Raw genomic sequence first — 15,900 nt, 5'->3', positions numbered from 1 at the left:
CAAGCTCAGAGGCCAGCAGCGACAGGCGGGGAACGTTGGCTTCCTCCGTCACTGAAGCAAGCAAGCCTCATGTTTGCTTCAAGCTGCCTGGCTGCCAGCCGCCATCTTGGCTGGCAGTTAATTTGCATATCGCCCTGATTAGCCAATGGGAAGGATAGTGGATGTACGGCTAATTACCATGTTTCTCTTTTATTAGATAGGATTGTCTATGCCCTACTTCAGACTTACTAAAACTCTCCAGTTGATATTCTTGGCATTATGGGTCAGGATTATTAAATATTATATCTCAAAAAGTTTTCCTCTATAAAAATTACATTAATCTATTTATGTATAAATCAGATGTAACATCCATTGACTTCATTGAAAATAGACTTTTTATCCTTAGAGATATTTTACCTAAAAGAAAAATTGTAATGACTATTATCTTTGCCACATAACTTAACCTAATCACAGAAGTGAGGTCCATCCTGCTCACAGGTCTCATCCACACGCAAGGGGAGGAAATTATGCAGGGCGTGTACACCAGTGAGCAGGAACCTTAGCAGCCAACTTCAAATTCTGCCTCCTCCATTTCTCAACCCATCTTCATCAATACTTAAGTTAGCAGAAACTTTTCTTTTTAATCCTTAATTGACAGTGCAACTGGCAGTGTTAAATTTATTTATTCAGTATTTATTTCTTTTTGTACCTTCTTGTACTTGGAGGTTGGAAGAGGCATACGTGACTTCAGGCTTGTCCCCTTGCTCTGGGAGAGTGTAGACACTGTTCTAGTTCCTCTCTCTGCTTCTGCCCGTCTCTGCTGCTCCAGCTCAGGCTCATTCATTGCTCTTCTTTCCATTCATTAATGTTGATATTCTCTAGGGTTCCACACTTATCTCTACTTTCTTCTCCCTGGATTTATTTTAACTGAATGATTTCATGTATTCCCATAGCTTCAACACCCACCTTCATGCAAACACTTCCCCAATTTATATCTCTTGCTCAGTCGTTTCTCCTGTTTAAACATTATCCTCATTTTCCTTAATAAAACCAAATTAGTTGTTAAAATGTTATTCATCATATTTACATGTTAGAGATTCAATAATCTGCACTTTTAATAAACCTTGACTTATTTTGAAATCTATTTCCTGTTACTGTTGGTTTTATTAATAAAGATGTAACTTTTTAAAATATTTTTATTGATTTTTTTACAGAGAGGAAGGGAGAGGGACAGAGAGTTAGTAACATCGATGAGAGAGAAACATCGATCAGCTGCCTCCTGCACACTTTCCACTGGGCATGTGCCCGCAACCAAGGTACATGCCCTTGACCGGAATCAAACCTGGGACCCTTGAGTCCGCAGGCCGACGCTCTATCCACTGAGCCAAACCAGTTAGGGCAAGATGTAACATTTTTAACCTATATTCGCTCAGGGGCTGATAAATGGGATAATTATCATATGAAAGCCATATTGCAAATTCAAGATCTTCAAGATAACTCTTGAATCATTGCAAGTATGTTTTATAACGGATGGTGGGGAATATTTTAATGGTTAAGATAGCTAAGTAACATTTTCACAGGAATATTTCATTTCTTGGAGTCTTTGTATCAGTCTCAAAATAGTCTGGTAGATGTTATCAATTCTAATAAAAAAGTCTGAAATAAAAGGTATATTTTGATAATATTACTGTCATCAAGATCATCATCATAACCACAATATATGCAGCTAGACTAAGGAAATATTTCTTCTGTTTTGAGAGTGGAGAGAGATGGGGGAATAAAAGGAGGAACATGTAAAAATGGAGGTAAAGAAGCAGAGAAAGAAGTAAAAATACCAACTGAGGACATTGGTAAGGATTCCTTCTCACTGAACTCTTTGCCTCATTGTTTGTGGCCGGGGAAACCCCTTCATTACTCAGGTGGAAACATAAGTTGCAATTTAGGAGGGTGTTTAACAGGCAGCTAGAAAAGGCAGTGTTTATGGAATTAGAACTGCCCAAGTATTTGGAGATAATGAGCAAATTGAGGTGGTGAGGGGAGATAAGGAGAGAACAAAAGAGAAGTAAAGAGGAGACACACTCAGAAAGAGGATCAGAGAACACGCCAGGCAAAGCCCACAGCAGAGTCACACAGGCAGGAATCTGGCTCAAAATTATGGTGTTCTGGGATGAGAAAGCCACCAGGAATTAAGGCCTCGTTATAACAAGCCCATCTCAAATGTGCTGGAAGGAATACCTGTCTTTCCAGTTTGCATGAAATAGAATATTTTTGTTAGTGCCGGGGTCCAGCCCCAGCGGGTCCAGGGGTCCCCAAAGGTGTGGACGGAGTCGGCGAAGAAGGAAGGGCACAGAGACAGCGTTCAGTTGATCAGCAGCCTAGCCAGGATCTCTAGCCCGGATCTCCTGCCAAGTTCTGGTCTGGATCTCCAGAGAGGTTCTGCTTCGGATCTCCAGCGAGGTTCTGTAGCCATGTTCCCTCGCTAGGTTCTCCAGCCAGGTTCTGTCCAGGCTCTCCAGTCAGGTTCAGTGTCCAGGTTCCAGTCAGGTTCTCCTGCCAATCTCTGTAGTCAGGTTCAGTCCAGGATCCCTTGCCATGTTCTCCTGCTAGGCTCTGTCTCTAGGCTCCGAGGCTCTGTCTCTGTCCAGGATCCTCCAGCATGCTCTCGCCAGCGAAGTTCTTCTGTCTCTAGAGAACGTTCTGTGTAGGTTCTGTGCCTAGGCTCTGTCTCTCTTGGTCCTGTCTTCCAAGCCCTGTGTCCTTAGTTCTGTGTTCTGAGTTCTGTCTTCTTGATTCTGTTCTAAGTTCTGAGTGTTTCTGTCTTGTTACAACTGTATTTATACCAGTTGATTCAATCCTATCAATCTCTATTACAAAGGTTAGGGCGTTTCTTATCTCCATTCCAGGGAGAAAAGATTATGTAGTTTAAGCATGATTGTTCGTAGTTAAAGGGATTAATTACCCGCCTGGCACTTAGTTGAGGGGTTTTATTCCCTCCCTAACTTCAGGGGAAAATCCCTACCTGGGGAAAACAACCTTTCTCAGAGACCTTGGTTAAAACACATAGTGCCAAGAAGGTGAGCAAACATATTAAGAACAGTATGCCATATATACCAGGTCCCTTGAAACAGCAAGCATGGACCGGCTCCCGGCATGTTAGCACATTTTTGTCCAACATTTTGAAAAATAAAATAACTAAAATTTTAATAAACAGCTTCAGATGTTAAAAACTTAATGCTTTTGTCATATGTAAAACTATACAAAGTGGATAATGATAGACCACACATCTATACAGTACCACTTCCAAAGGTCAAAGTATCCTTCAGACCCTGAGACCGCCTTGACCAATGGCAGCTTCCATAAAGTTTACTGTATTGAAGACCCTCTAAACTTGTTTGTAGTTTTGAAAATATGTTACTAGAACTAATGTGAACTATTGCATCAGAAACACAGGAAGTGAGTTATTAATCACAAAAATGTCCCAAGTTTTGAGTGACATTTTAAAAAAATACTACATTGTTCTACTGAAACTTGTTCTGGAAGTGCTCTGCTTCCCTCCCTAAAAATATATGCCAGTGGCTAAGTTTGTCAGCACTGACACTTTACATTTTCATATGTACAGAAAGACAACAACAACAATAATAGCCATTATGGACTGAGCACTTACTATGAAGCAGGTATTCCAAGCATTTCACATGTACTAGCTCATTTAATGCTTACAAAAGCCAACGTGTTTGATATTATCATTATCCCCATTTTACAGATATGAAAATCAAGACACAAAGAGGCTAAATAATTTGCCTCTCGTTACGCAGCTATGGTAAATGGCTAGGCTCTTGCTCATGCTGTTACACATGCCTACAATGCTCTCTCTTTTTTAGCATGTCTGCCCATCAGTATCCCACTTTTTTTCAAGGTCTAGTTAAAAAACCAATATTCTCAGTAAAGCTTTTCCTAGTACCTCCACCCTGACTCCCACCCCCAGGAGAAAGAATGATCTCCTCATCCTTAATCTCCCAGCACTTTTTCATCCTTGCAGCAGAACTTGTCTTTATACTTTCCATTTCCTCTGATACAGCCTTTGGCATAGCACTCAGCAGATGCTCCACACCTCCTGCATAAAATTATTTAATAAGCTCTGTACATACCTACTCCAACTAGATATAATTTATAGCCCCTCCAACCACCTTCTCTTATACATTTAGTGCTTCTCTTACATAACTTAACTTTAACCCATTTCTACCATTTTAACTCCTCATCCTTGTCCAGTCTCTTCCCACCGTTTATAGATTCCTTCACATTAGGGGCCTTATTTGATCCATAGCACACAAAACCTGCGTACAAGCAATGACTTGGAAACTGTGTGTTGAAGTGAATGGATGGGAGCATCATCCTGTCAGAGCATTCACAGTCTTAAAGAGATACATTTTTATGATCCATTTCTTAATTATATCTCCTAAGTCAGATTCTTAATGATCCTGTGCTCTACTTAGCTGGATAATTACACATACACTATACCAGGTATACCGGTTAATAATGCGAATTTTGTAATAAAAGAAAACATGATAATTTCAAGAGAAACATCAAAAGTGCTTTATTCAAAGTAATGTCCATCGCTAGCTACACATTTCCCCCATCTTCCAGGTAATTTGTGGATACCGTCCCAATAGAACTTTTGTTTTGAGGCAAACCATTCAGAGACCCAGTTTTCTACTTCTTCGTATGTTTTGAAGTGCTGCCCAGAAAGTGCCTGTGCCATCAATCGGAACAAGTGGTAATCTGAAGGAGCAAGGACTGGTGAATACAGCAGGTGAGTTAATACTTTCCAGGCAACATCTTTTAACATTTCTTTAACTGGTTTTGAAGTGTGTGATGGTGCGTCATCATGAAGCAAAATTACTTTGCTGCATCTATACCCCACACAGTGCTTTTTCAGTGCTATCATTAAAAATGGATTAAAAATGTTCATCCAAATTAATTCATGTGCATGGTTTAAAAAACCAAGCAATACTATAAACAGTTTATTAAAATCAGCAGTTGGTTAAGCCACTTTTTTCCATCCATCCCCCAAACAAATTTCAATTTCTTTAACTTTTTCTTATGGGTTTTATTTTTATGTTTGAAAATTATAACTTCTCCATCTTGATATTGCTCAACTTTAGCAATAGTTACTGACATTATTTAGCTCTTAAAGTCTCACCTTCTTATGCACTTTCCCTTGCCCATTGCCCCAGTGCAACTATAGCACAGTTTCTAAAATTAAATTATTAGTTCATGATTGCACTATTACCGCTATTTAAACCTAGCCACTGCTGAGTCAAACACCATAGTCTGAAGTTTTCATTCTTGTTTAAATAGCTCTTTAGTTTTCCTTCCCTTTTTTTTTGTAGTTTCTCATATGTCTATTCAACTGCTCCATGAGATCTGTAAAATACTTATTAAGTTACCCAAATGCCTACAGCACATATTTATTGATTTCATCCCTCATCCCACCCCAAATCTCCACCCCCAGGGCTTCTTTTCTCTGAACTAGTTTACATGAGTCACTTTCTAGTCTTGAGTGCAGTTCTCATCCTGATCCTCCCCTTTGCTGTTTTCCTGTGTCGGGCCTCTGGTGTCCTGGGTCACATAACTTCTTCTTTCTTGGTTTATTTCCTCATTTTTAAAGCATATTCTCCCATACATTCCTAAGAAAGGGTGTATGGGTGATTATTTCTCTGAGTCCTAGTATATCTAAAAATGGCTTTTGCCCTCATACTTTTGGCCTAAAGTCTTTTTCCCCTCTCAGATTTTAAAGGCATTGATTCATTGTCTTATAGTTTCCAGTGTTACAACTGAAAGGTCTATGACATGTCATTGATTTTATATGTATACTAGAGGCCCAGTGCACAAAATTCATGCACTGGTGGGGAGGTGTCCCTCAGCCTGGCCTGCGTCCTCTTGCAGTCTGGGAGCCCTCAGGGAATGTCTGCCTGCCGGCTTAGGCCCGCTCCTGGGGATTGGGCCTAAGCTGGCAGTCAGACATCGCTCTTGCAGTCTGGGACCCCTTGGTCCTTACCACCTGCCAGCTCGCTGCTCCTTACCACTTGGCTTGCTGCTCCTTAGTGCTGTTGTGGAGGTGGGAGAGGCTCCTGCCACCGCCACTGTGCCCACCAGCCTTAAGCCCAGCTGCTGGCTGAGCGGTGCTCCCCCTGTGGGAGCACACTGACCACCAGGGGGCAGCTCCTGCATTGAGTGTCTGCCCCCTGGTGGTCAGTGCGCATCATAGTGACTGGTTGTTCTGGTCGTTCTGCCATAATGGTTGCTTAGGCTTTTATTATATAGATTCATAGAAATGTATGTATGCTCATATGTGTACATGTTAAGATATATGTATGTTCAGGGAGTTTAAATCTTCTCTAGGAAATATATGTATGTTCTTAAATCTCAAAATGCCTTGAAGTAAACATTTTAATAATGTGTTATTCAAAGTGCTCTGTGATGTATTTAAATCTGGGAGCTCATGTCCTTTAGTCATAGGCATTATTATTATTGCTATTTTACCTTCCATTACTCCATATTCTCTGCTCTTTGGTTTTTAGAAATCTTATTATTGAAATTCTTGGGTTGATCCTCTATCAGGTTACAATTCTTTGTCTTTTTGTTTCACTTTCTGGGATAGTTCCTTTGATTTGATTGTAATCCTGTTTTGTTTTGTTTTCCAGGAGCATTTTCTTTATTTTATAGCTTGGTCTGCTATGAAATATTGAGATGCAATATTTTCTCATATCTTTCTGAGGATACTAATAAAGCATGTTTAATTTGACCTTTTGTTCTGTTTATTATATTGTATCTTCTTTCTCCAAGTTACCGTCTTTTGTGTTGTAGGCTTTCCACAGATGTTTGGTAATATGTGGCTGTCCATTAACAGTTTTCTAACAGCTCTCTTAAGATATACTGCACATGCCATACAATTCACCCATGTGAGGTATACACTTCAATGTCTTTTAGTGTAGTGTGACTACATCACCACAATAAGCTTTAGAACATTTTATCACCCCAAAAGGAACCCTATAACCATTGGTAGTCATTTACCATTTTCTCTCGATTAATCTGCTCTCTCCTGCCCACCCCTGACCCAGTGCTAGGAAACCACTAATTTACTTTCCATTTTTGTATATTTTTCCTATTCTGGACATTTCATATAAATGGAATTACACAATATGTGGTCTTTTGTGACTGACTTTTTTCTCTTACAATGTTTTCAAGAGTCATCTATGTTGCGGCCTGTATTAATACTTCATTCCTTTAAACTACTGAATAGTATTTCATCATATGGATATGCCACATTTTTAAATCCATTTATCAGTTTATGGACATTTGGATCCTTTCCACTTTTGACTATTATGACTAAAGCTGGTATAAATATCCATGTACAAGCTTTTATGTGGATATATGTTTTCATTTCTCTTAACTTTTTATCTAGGAGTGAAACTGCTGGATCATATGATAACTCTAAGAGTAATATTTTAAGGACCTGCCAGAAGTATTTCCAAAGTGCTGCACCATTTTACATTAATTTCTACCAGCAATGTATGAAGGTTTAAATTTTTTCTACATCCTTGCCAATAGCATTATTTTCTGTCCTTCTGATTAGAGCCAGTCTAGTGGGTATGAAGTGGTATCTCTTGGTTTTGATTTGAATTTCTCTAATTGCTAGTGATACTGAGCATCTTCTCACGTGTTTATTGGATATGTGTAATATTTATTTTGGAGAAATTTCTCTTGAGATCCCTTCTGCATCTTTAAAAATATGTTTTTATTGATTTTTAGAGAGAAAGGGAGAGGGATAGAGAGATAGAAACATTGATGAGGGAGAAACATCATCAATAGGCTGCCTCCTGTACAACCCCCACTGGGGACCAAGCCCATAACCTGGGCATGTACCCTGACCAGGAATCAAACCAGTGACTTCTTGGTTACTGGGTCAATGCTCAACTGCTGAGCAACACTGGCCAGGCCCTCGTTCATTTTTACTTTCTATTAATGAGTTACAAAAGTTTATTATATATTGTTAAGTCCCTTAACAAATATATGATTTGCAAGTCCCTCCCTCCCAATTCTGTGGGTTGTCTTTTTCACTTTCTTGATGGTATCCTTTGAAACACAAACGTTTTTAATTTTAATGAAATCTAATTTATTTTTTGTTTTATTTTGCTATCACATTTAAGAAGGCTTTGCCCAACCAATGGTTACAAAGATTTAATCCTATATTTTCTTCTATCAGTTTTATCGTTTATTCTTACATTTAGGGCCATGATCCATTTTGAGTTATTTTTGTGTGTGTGAAGAAGCAGTCCAATTTTATTCTTTTGCATGTAGATATAAATTGTCCCATCACCATTCTAAGGCTAATTGGGAATGCTCATTGAGAGGGGCTTTTCTCTAGGGTTATTATGCAGTGAGTTGGCCTTTTCCTTGAATTCCCTAAAAAGGGTAATATTCAGAGATATTTCATTTTGTCCTCAACCCTGCACCTTATCCCATTGTCTGTGTTACTTTCCGGTCCAGAACATTTCTTGCTTAATTTCTTAAGAATTAGCCTGTGGTCACTTAGAGAGAGATGATGGGTAGGTGGTTAGGAGAAGTTCGTCATGTGTACAGTGTGGGTTGGAGGAGAAGGTCTGTGGGTGTTCAACCACTTCAAATACAGACTTCCAACTTATTTTGCTAATTTTAACCGTTTGCTATAGTCACGCCTTGGTGCCTCCAAGTCTTGAGACTTTGTATGTTTCAGTGGAGCAAATTGATTCATTCCTCATCAGTGTCCCTTTCAGCGGGCACTTCAGTGGTGGCTTCTTGCACTCTGCCAAGTCACAACCATACCTCCTCTTAATGCTATCTTCTGAAAATCTATTGGAAGCCTTTGTCTTCTGATGTCTCATCTCCCTTTCTTGTTTCATGGTGTTCAGGAGCAAAAGAAGATAACCAAGTGATAAGTATGTTACATTTAACAGGCAATTTCTCTTCAGTTCTGATTGCACAGCTTTCAAGAGAACTTCATTTGAAATCAGAGGATAGCTAATTTCAGGAGGAGACTCTGAGTTAACAAATATAAACTTACAGTAAAAAAGAGAGTGACAGAGAATAATTTTCCTAAGTTAGAGTCCATATTCTGTATTAGATGCCATCTAATTGACAAGTTTAGTTTCCCTTGAAATAACATGTCTTTTTATTTCACCATTGATTTCTCAGAGTTTAACGCTGTTTAATTCACAGGGACCTCTCAATAAATGTTTGTAAATGAATAGAAGGATTAGTGAGTAACCAACCATATGACACCCATCAAAGTTTTCAATTACTTTTGGTAGTCTCCTGTTATACACCAACTTTGACTTTTACATCTTGACTTGGGAAGTAGATGAAGTGTATTAGTTTCTCAACTATAGCTCCAAAGCTAATCTGTATTTTACCCATATGCAAGTCAACCCAGACAGATGAGGTAAAAGAATATACTCTTAGTTCAAAGAACTCTGACTTCAAAGCAAGTTAAACTTACTCTTAAATCATCTTCCCACATTCTTCCTCCCACCAACTCCAGAAGACAAAGAGATATTATTCACCAATATGACACTGACATTTAATTTATTAATTCAATCCACTTTGGTGGTTATAAAGAGATAACTAAATTTGTAACAGCATACTAATATTTTAAAATTATTAATCTTTATAAGCCTATTGGGACATATAAGAGATAAAAGCAATATTTTCTTTTGAGTGAGATTTGCTTTCATTTTATTGTGAAGATTCATACCACCTTGAAACACTTGCTCTGAGTTTGATATTTTTCTTATAGGAGGTTATGAAGATACCATGATAGCTATAAATAAGTTATTGAAGTTGAGGAAGCAGGAGAAAAATAGGCAGAAAACATTATAATATATGATTATAATTTTATATGGTATTAGCCAATATGTTTACCACATCTTAATTTAATCTGTCTATTCTGTCAATTTATTTATTTTTTATTTTTTTAAAATATATTTTATTGATTTTTTACAGAGAGGAAGGGAGAAGGATAGAGAGTAGAAACATCGATCAGCTGCCTCCTGCACACCCTCTACTGGGGATGTGCCCACAACCCAGGCACATGCCCTTGACCAGAATTGAACCTGGGACCCTTGAGTCCCCAGGATGACGCTCTATCCACTGAGCCAAACAGGTTAGGGCTACTCTGTCAATTTAGATAGAGCACATCTAAATTGTTAAGTTGGTCTCAAGCCACAAGGAAATTGCTAGGATTACTGCCTAGCAATTTCCTTGTGGTGGCTGGGAGGTGTTGTTGCTTGTCTTTTTCAAGAATAGTTGAGACACTGTTCTTGAAAAAATTTGTTCTCATTATCTAGTAAAGAAAGAAAGAAAGAAAGAAAGAAAGAAAGAAAGAAAGAAAGAAAGAAAGAAAGAAAGAAAGAAAGGAAATGTAGAAGCAAAGTGTTTCCCACCCTTCCCAAAGTGGGGAAAGGTTGTTTGATTTCAGACAAATTCTGCTTGATAACTCTAATCTGTTTTGTTTGTGTTTTTGTTTTTTGGCTTAAATTTCTTTGTAACTAATGGTCCTCAGTGATTTTTTGTTGTTGTTATTAATTGGGTATTTTAAAAATTATATGAGCATTATTTTAAACTCATTTACATTAGATTAGTTACACTATGATTATGTAACTATTTTGCTGGTAGCACCAAATACTGATTAGAGGTAAATATATTTTTGTCTTTTTTTTTTTAAGAGAACTTTTCATAAGCCCCAGCCAAATGAATTCACTTTTAATTTTTTTCTGGAGTCTTTCATTTCTGAATCATCCTTAACTGCTGATGTTCCTTGTATCTCAAGTCCTCCTGTTTTTTAAGAATTAGTTTGCTATAGACTGAATGCTTTTGTCCCCCCCAAATTCATATGTTGAAACCTAATCCCCAAAGTGATGGTGTTGGAGGTGGGGCCTTTGGGAGGTGGTTAGGTCTTGAGGGTGGAGCCCCCCTGAATGGGATTAGTGCTCTTACAAAAGGCACCCTCAGAGCTCTCTCACCCCTTCTGCCATGTGAGGACACAGGGAGGAGACAGCTGTCTATGAATCAGGAATCAGGCTTATATGAGGTCACCAAGGCTCACCAGACAACGAATCTGCTGGCTCCTTGCTCCTGGACTTCCCAACCTCCAGGCTGTGAGAAAAAAATGTCTGTTGTCCATGGTATTGTGTTCCAAAGCCCAAGCTGACTAAGGCACATTTTATACTTTGTTGGTTTGTCTGTTTGAAGCAATGGATGCAAGATATCTGAATCTTGCATGTCCAAAATGTTTTTATTTTACCTACCAATTTGATTAATATCTATCTACATATACAGTTTTAAATCCAAAACTTCAGAATTTACAAACCATTATGCCATTGCTATATGTGAAACAGCTAATGTTAATTTGATTTACAGTACTCTGTAGCTAGCTATTTTTTCTCTTTACCTGGAGTTCTAAAGCTTTACAAGTGTCTGTTTTGATATGTTACTTATTTAAAAATTATTATATTTATATGTTATTTATATTTAAAATTATTATCTTCAGCACCTTTCAAATCTTTCTTCAGCTAAGTACATTTTCTACTATTGTTTCTCAATTAATTATTTCCTTTTACTTATCTTGTTTGTTTCTATTGCAACTCCAGACAAGTGGCTATTGGACTTCCTGAATATATCTTCCATCTCTTACATACTACTTTTTAAATAGACAATGTAGAATACTAGTTAACAGTAAGGTCTCTAGGGTCAGAGTCCCTGGATTTGAATTTCAGCTTTGCTATCTCATCAGCTGTGTGACTTTGGGCATGTTACTTAACATCTATGTGACTATAACTCTCAGCAGAGAGTTGTTATGAAAATTAAATAAGCTATTATCACTAAAGCGCTCAGAACACTCAGGATAGTATGACACATAGTAAGTGCTACTATTTTTTCCTACCTCATTGATTCTTTATGTTTTCTAAAGAGTTCCTTGAATTTCTTTCCATCCATACCATCAACTTTTCCAGTTATCCAATTCATTATTCAAATGACTCATTAATTTTTTCCATTGGGCAACTGTAATTTTTTAAATCTTCACCCAAGGACATGCTTAGAGAGAGAAATGGGAGAGAGAGAGAGAGAGAGAAACATCAATGTGAGAGAGAAACATCGATTGGTTGCCTTCCATATGTGCCCTGACCCGGACTGAACCCGAAACCCAGGGATGTGCCCTGGCTGGGAATCAGCCGGCAACCTTTTGGTGCATAGGACGAAGCTCAATCAACTGAGCCACTCCTGCCGGGCAGGGGAATGGTATTTTTAATGGCAACAACGTCTTTCCCATTTGCAGATTGCTTCATTTTCATAGCCGCTTGTTCTTATTTTGGCTGCAAAATCATCTTAATTCTAATTTTCTTTTTTTTAAGTGTACTAGTAAGCTCTTGTTTGTTCACCAAGTTATCTCCTTTTCTCTAGGGTGAGTGTTTCTTTTGTTCATCTTGGTCTTTTTCTCTCATGGTGTTGTTTTCCTCAAATGCCTAGTGACCCTCGGTCTTCTGCTTGTGTTTATGGGTATTGGTAAGTGCACATACTGAGCTCTAGTTTCCTTTATAGCTGTGTTCAGTCTGGCTCTGTATCCACCAGAGTCCAAACAGGAAAGGAGAAATCACACTAGGTATTTCCAACGTTAATTCAGATCAAATTTAATATAGACATTCTTTACGAGATTATTGAAAATTCTGGAGGAGCAAGAGACAGTAAGGTCAAGTTACCCGAAGATTAATAACTACAGGAAACTGCTGCCATCTCTGTGCTGAGGAGGGAAACTTGACCCAAAAGCCAGGTCAGATGTGCCGCTAAGGCTCCTGCTGGTGGAACCCAGTTGCCTGAGCGGGAACTCAGTAACTTGATCTAAATGGTTGGGATTGGGGTCCACAAACTTAAATGCCTTCAGGGGCTTGGCAAGCCCCATGATATGTGAAGCAGGTGGGCCAGTGGGCATGGAATTACAAGGGTGGTAGAAACCGAGGCTAGCTGGAGAATGCATGCCTGACCAAAGGCACTTGGATTTAATTTCTACAAAATATTATTCTGTCTAACAAGATTGATTTTCAGCTAGATTCTATGTCTGTTGGTTTTCTCTCACCCCAAACATGTTAAATACTTATTGTAAAGGAAAACTTATTTTAAGATTTAACAAAGGCTTAATGTATTCCACAGAGAGTGAGTTTATTATTATTTGTTAGTTGAATAAAAGCAATTTTTATCCTGCTTTATCATTTTGTTATAATCATATATCACAGTATAATTTTGGTCACACTGGCTTAATCATTTAGTTGCTTTATTGATTGGGTCCTTAAGAGTATAGGAAAAGAATTGTGTTCCTTTTAATATTTTATAGCCAGTTTTTTGGAGTCCTGTCTGACAAACATGAACTGAAGTGTCTTTATGATTTGGATGCTTTCCAGATATGACTATCACTTTTTAGGCCATAAAAGGAGTGATCAGATCCTTGGCAAATGGACTAGAACTGCCTGAACCTCAGGACTAACTTTATGCTGACTTGTAGCAGTGGAGGGGAAAAAAGGGGGAAAGCAAACAATCATAAATCACTTGGATTTTTTCATGCACTATTAAACTTATGGGGGAAAACTCATATCAAGATCAAGCAATTATCTTTCGTACTAGGAGAAAGAAACCAAGAGGCTTTTGTGCCAAATACATGCCAGGTGTGTACAGGTATTGTTTTGTTTTTCTCAGATTAACAACATAAAGCAGGGCTTTTAGCTCATGTTATGCATGGAAACCTGAGGCTTGGAGAATTTAAGTCACTTGACCGGTCAAACAGCTACTGAGTGGCAGTTCTGTTATTCAAACACAAATCTGTTTGATTCCAACACTCAGGTTCTTTCCTCTCCATGTTACTATCTCTTTATGAAGACAGCAGTTGTCAAGAAATTTCAGAAGATCTTAAGGAAGTTCCCGTAGAGGAAGGGAGAGGGAGAGAAAAATTAATTATGAGAATCAATGATTGGCTGCCTCCAGCCCCCACACTGGGGAATGGAGCCTGTAACCCGGACATGTGCCCTGACCAGGAATTGAACCCTGTGACCTCCTGGTTCATGGTTGATGCTCAACCACTGAGCCGTGCTGACTGGGCAAGAAAGGAGCGTTTTTTGAGAGCTGTCAATTTCCCCCTAAAATGTGTTGAAAAAGTGTTAAAAGTTTCAGACATTTTACCGGCTAATTTTCAAGCAGAGCAATACATGAGTAGAGTTATTTTAACTTAACATCACTTAGAAAGCCACTGCGCCAAGTCAGGCTTTGGAGACTCCCTTGCTCTTTGCCTCTAGCTCCACAAACAGAGTGGCGCGATGACTCTTGGGCGCAGACTCCATATCAAACCCACCCGCTCACACATGCACCCTGGCCTGTGGTCCCCAAGGACTTACGGCGTCTCTGAATGTTGACAGCCAGCCACGTCTAAGATCACAGCTAGGAATAGCAGGGAACCGAGAAACCGGATACTGCTCTCCACTTCCAGAACCCTCACAGCATCATGCAGAAACCAAAGCTGGTCTTCAACAGGCAGCTGAGAGATTAAGTTGTGAGATGGCAGAATGAAACCACCTGAAGCGTTTGAGAGGCATTTCATCCTATGACTCACTATAGGGACACCGAGAGCCTGCAGTTCATGCACACCTGGCTGTATTCCCTTCTCAGAGCAGCCTGTTGATATGTTTAAGAGCACATAATGGGCACGGCCTAATACCACTAATTGCCACTTCATGTTAATCTTGGGCTTTATTTTTCTTGCGTGCTCCATGATCCCTTAATTGGTTAATCAGACCAGCACTGGCTGTAGAGGAGAAAAGTTAGCGGGTAAGCCAGCACTGCCTCTGCATCCATTGGTAGGTGACTAGAGGCCCTACGCTATTCTAGAAAACTGCATCTCAATGTTTCCTTGGCCATATCTTGTTTTGAAGTTATGTATACCCAGGAGGACCTTCGCACTTGTTAGTTTTAACTAAAAAGGTCCTAAATGGCTCCTCAACATCCTGTCTTGCTGCCCTCTGGCCGAGTGACCATCAAACTTTAGCTGCATAAGAACCACCTGGTGGTCTTGTTAAAGCACAGATTGCAGGGCCCCGTTCTGAACGCTTCTTATGCATCAGGTGTAGGGTACAACCCCTAAATTTGCATTTCCAACAAGTTACCATGTGATGCTGATGCAAGGGGTATGGGGGGAGGGTACACCTTGAGCAACTACTGCTTTAACCAGTATTTCAGAGCTGCCCTAGAGGACAAAGGAGGGGGGCAGTCTTCATCCACCTAGCCTTGCAGGTGCCCAGCATGGAGACGCTGGGCTTTGCGAAAAGAAACACCGAGGAAAAGGCAAACTCTCTGGGTTATCCCCCCTCCCCCCGCAGCCACCTCTTTGAGATGAATAGAAATGGGGAAAAGCCACAGTCCCTCCTGAGGCTCCCCTTCCCTCCATAATTCTTTCAGGTGTTAGCTGCTCTACTATGGTGCCCCTTCGCTGTAGTCACCTGGAATATGTTTCTGTTTTCCCTGTTCTCTAAGCTCCCTGAAGGCAAGAACTCTTTCTTCATTGCTGTCTCTGCATTGCTCGTCAAAGTGCCCGCCACACAGGCTGCCGAGACCTGAGTCACCAGCTGCCCTGATGTGCAACCCTCCTCATAGGACCACCCACAAGGAAGGAAAAAATTAACCAAACTTTAGCTCTGAAATTAACATCACCCTCATCATCTCTGATCTGCTTTCAAAACATTCTGCAATTACAAAGAGACATTTATTGTTGAGCACTTGTGTGGCATAGTGTTTTGGCAAAGTGTTTTGTAATTAGCTCGTTGAGTATTTCTCAAAACGCTTAAGGAGAAA

Source organism: Myotis daubentonii, chromosome 2 (genome assembly GCF_963259705.1).
Source record: "Myotis daubentonii chromosome 2, mMyoDau2.1, whole genome shotgun sequence".
In the NCBI taxonomy this organism is placed as follows: Eukaryota; Metazoa; Chordata; class Mammalia; order Chiroptera; family Vespertilionidae; genus Myotis; species Myotis daubentonii.
This window is presented reverse-complemented; position numbering follows the sequence as displayed.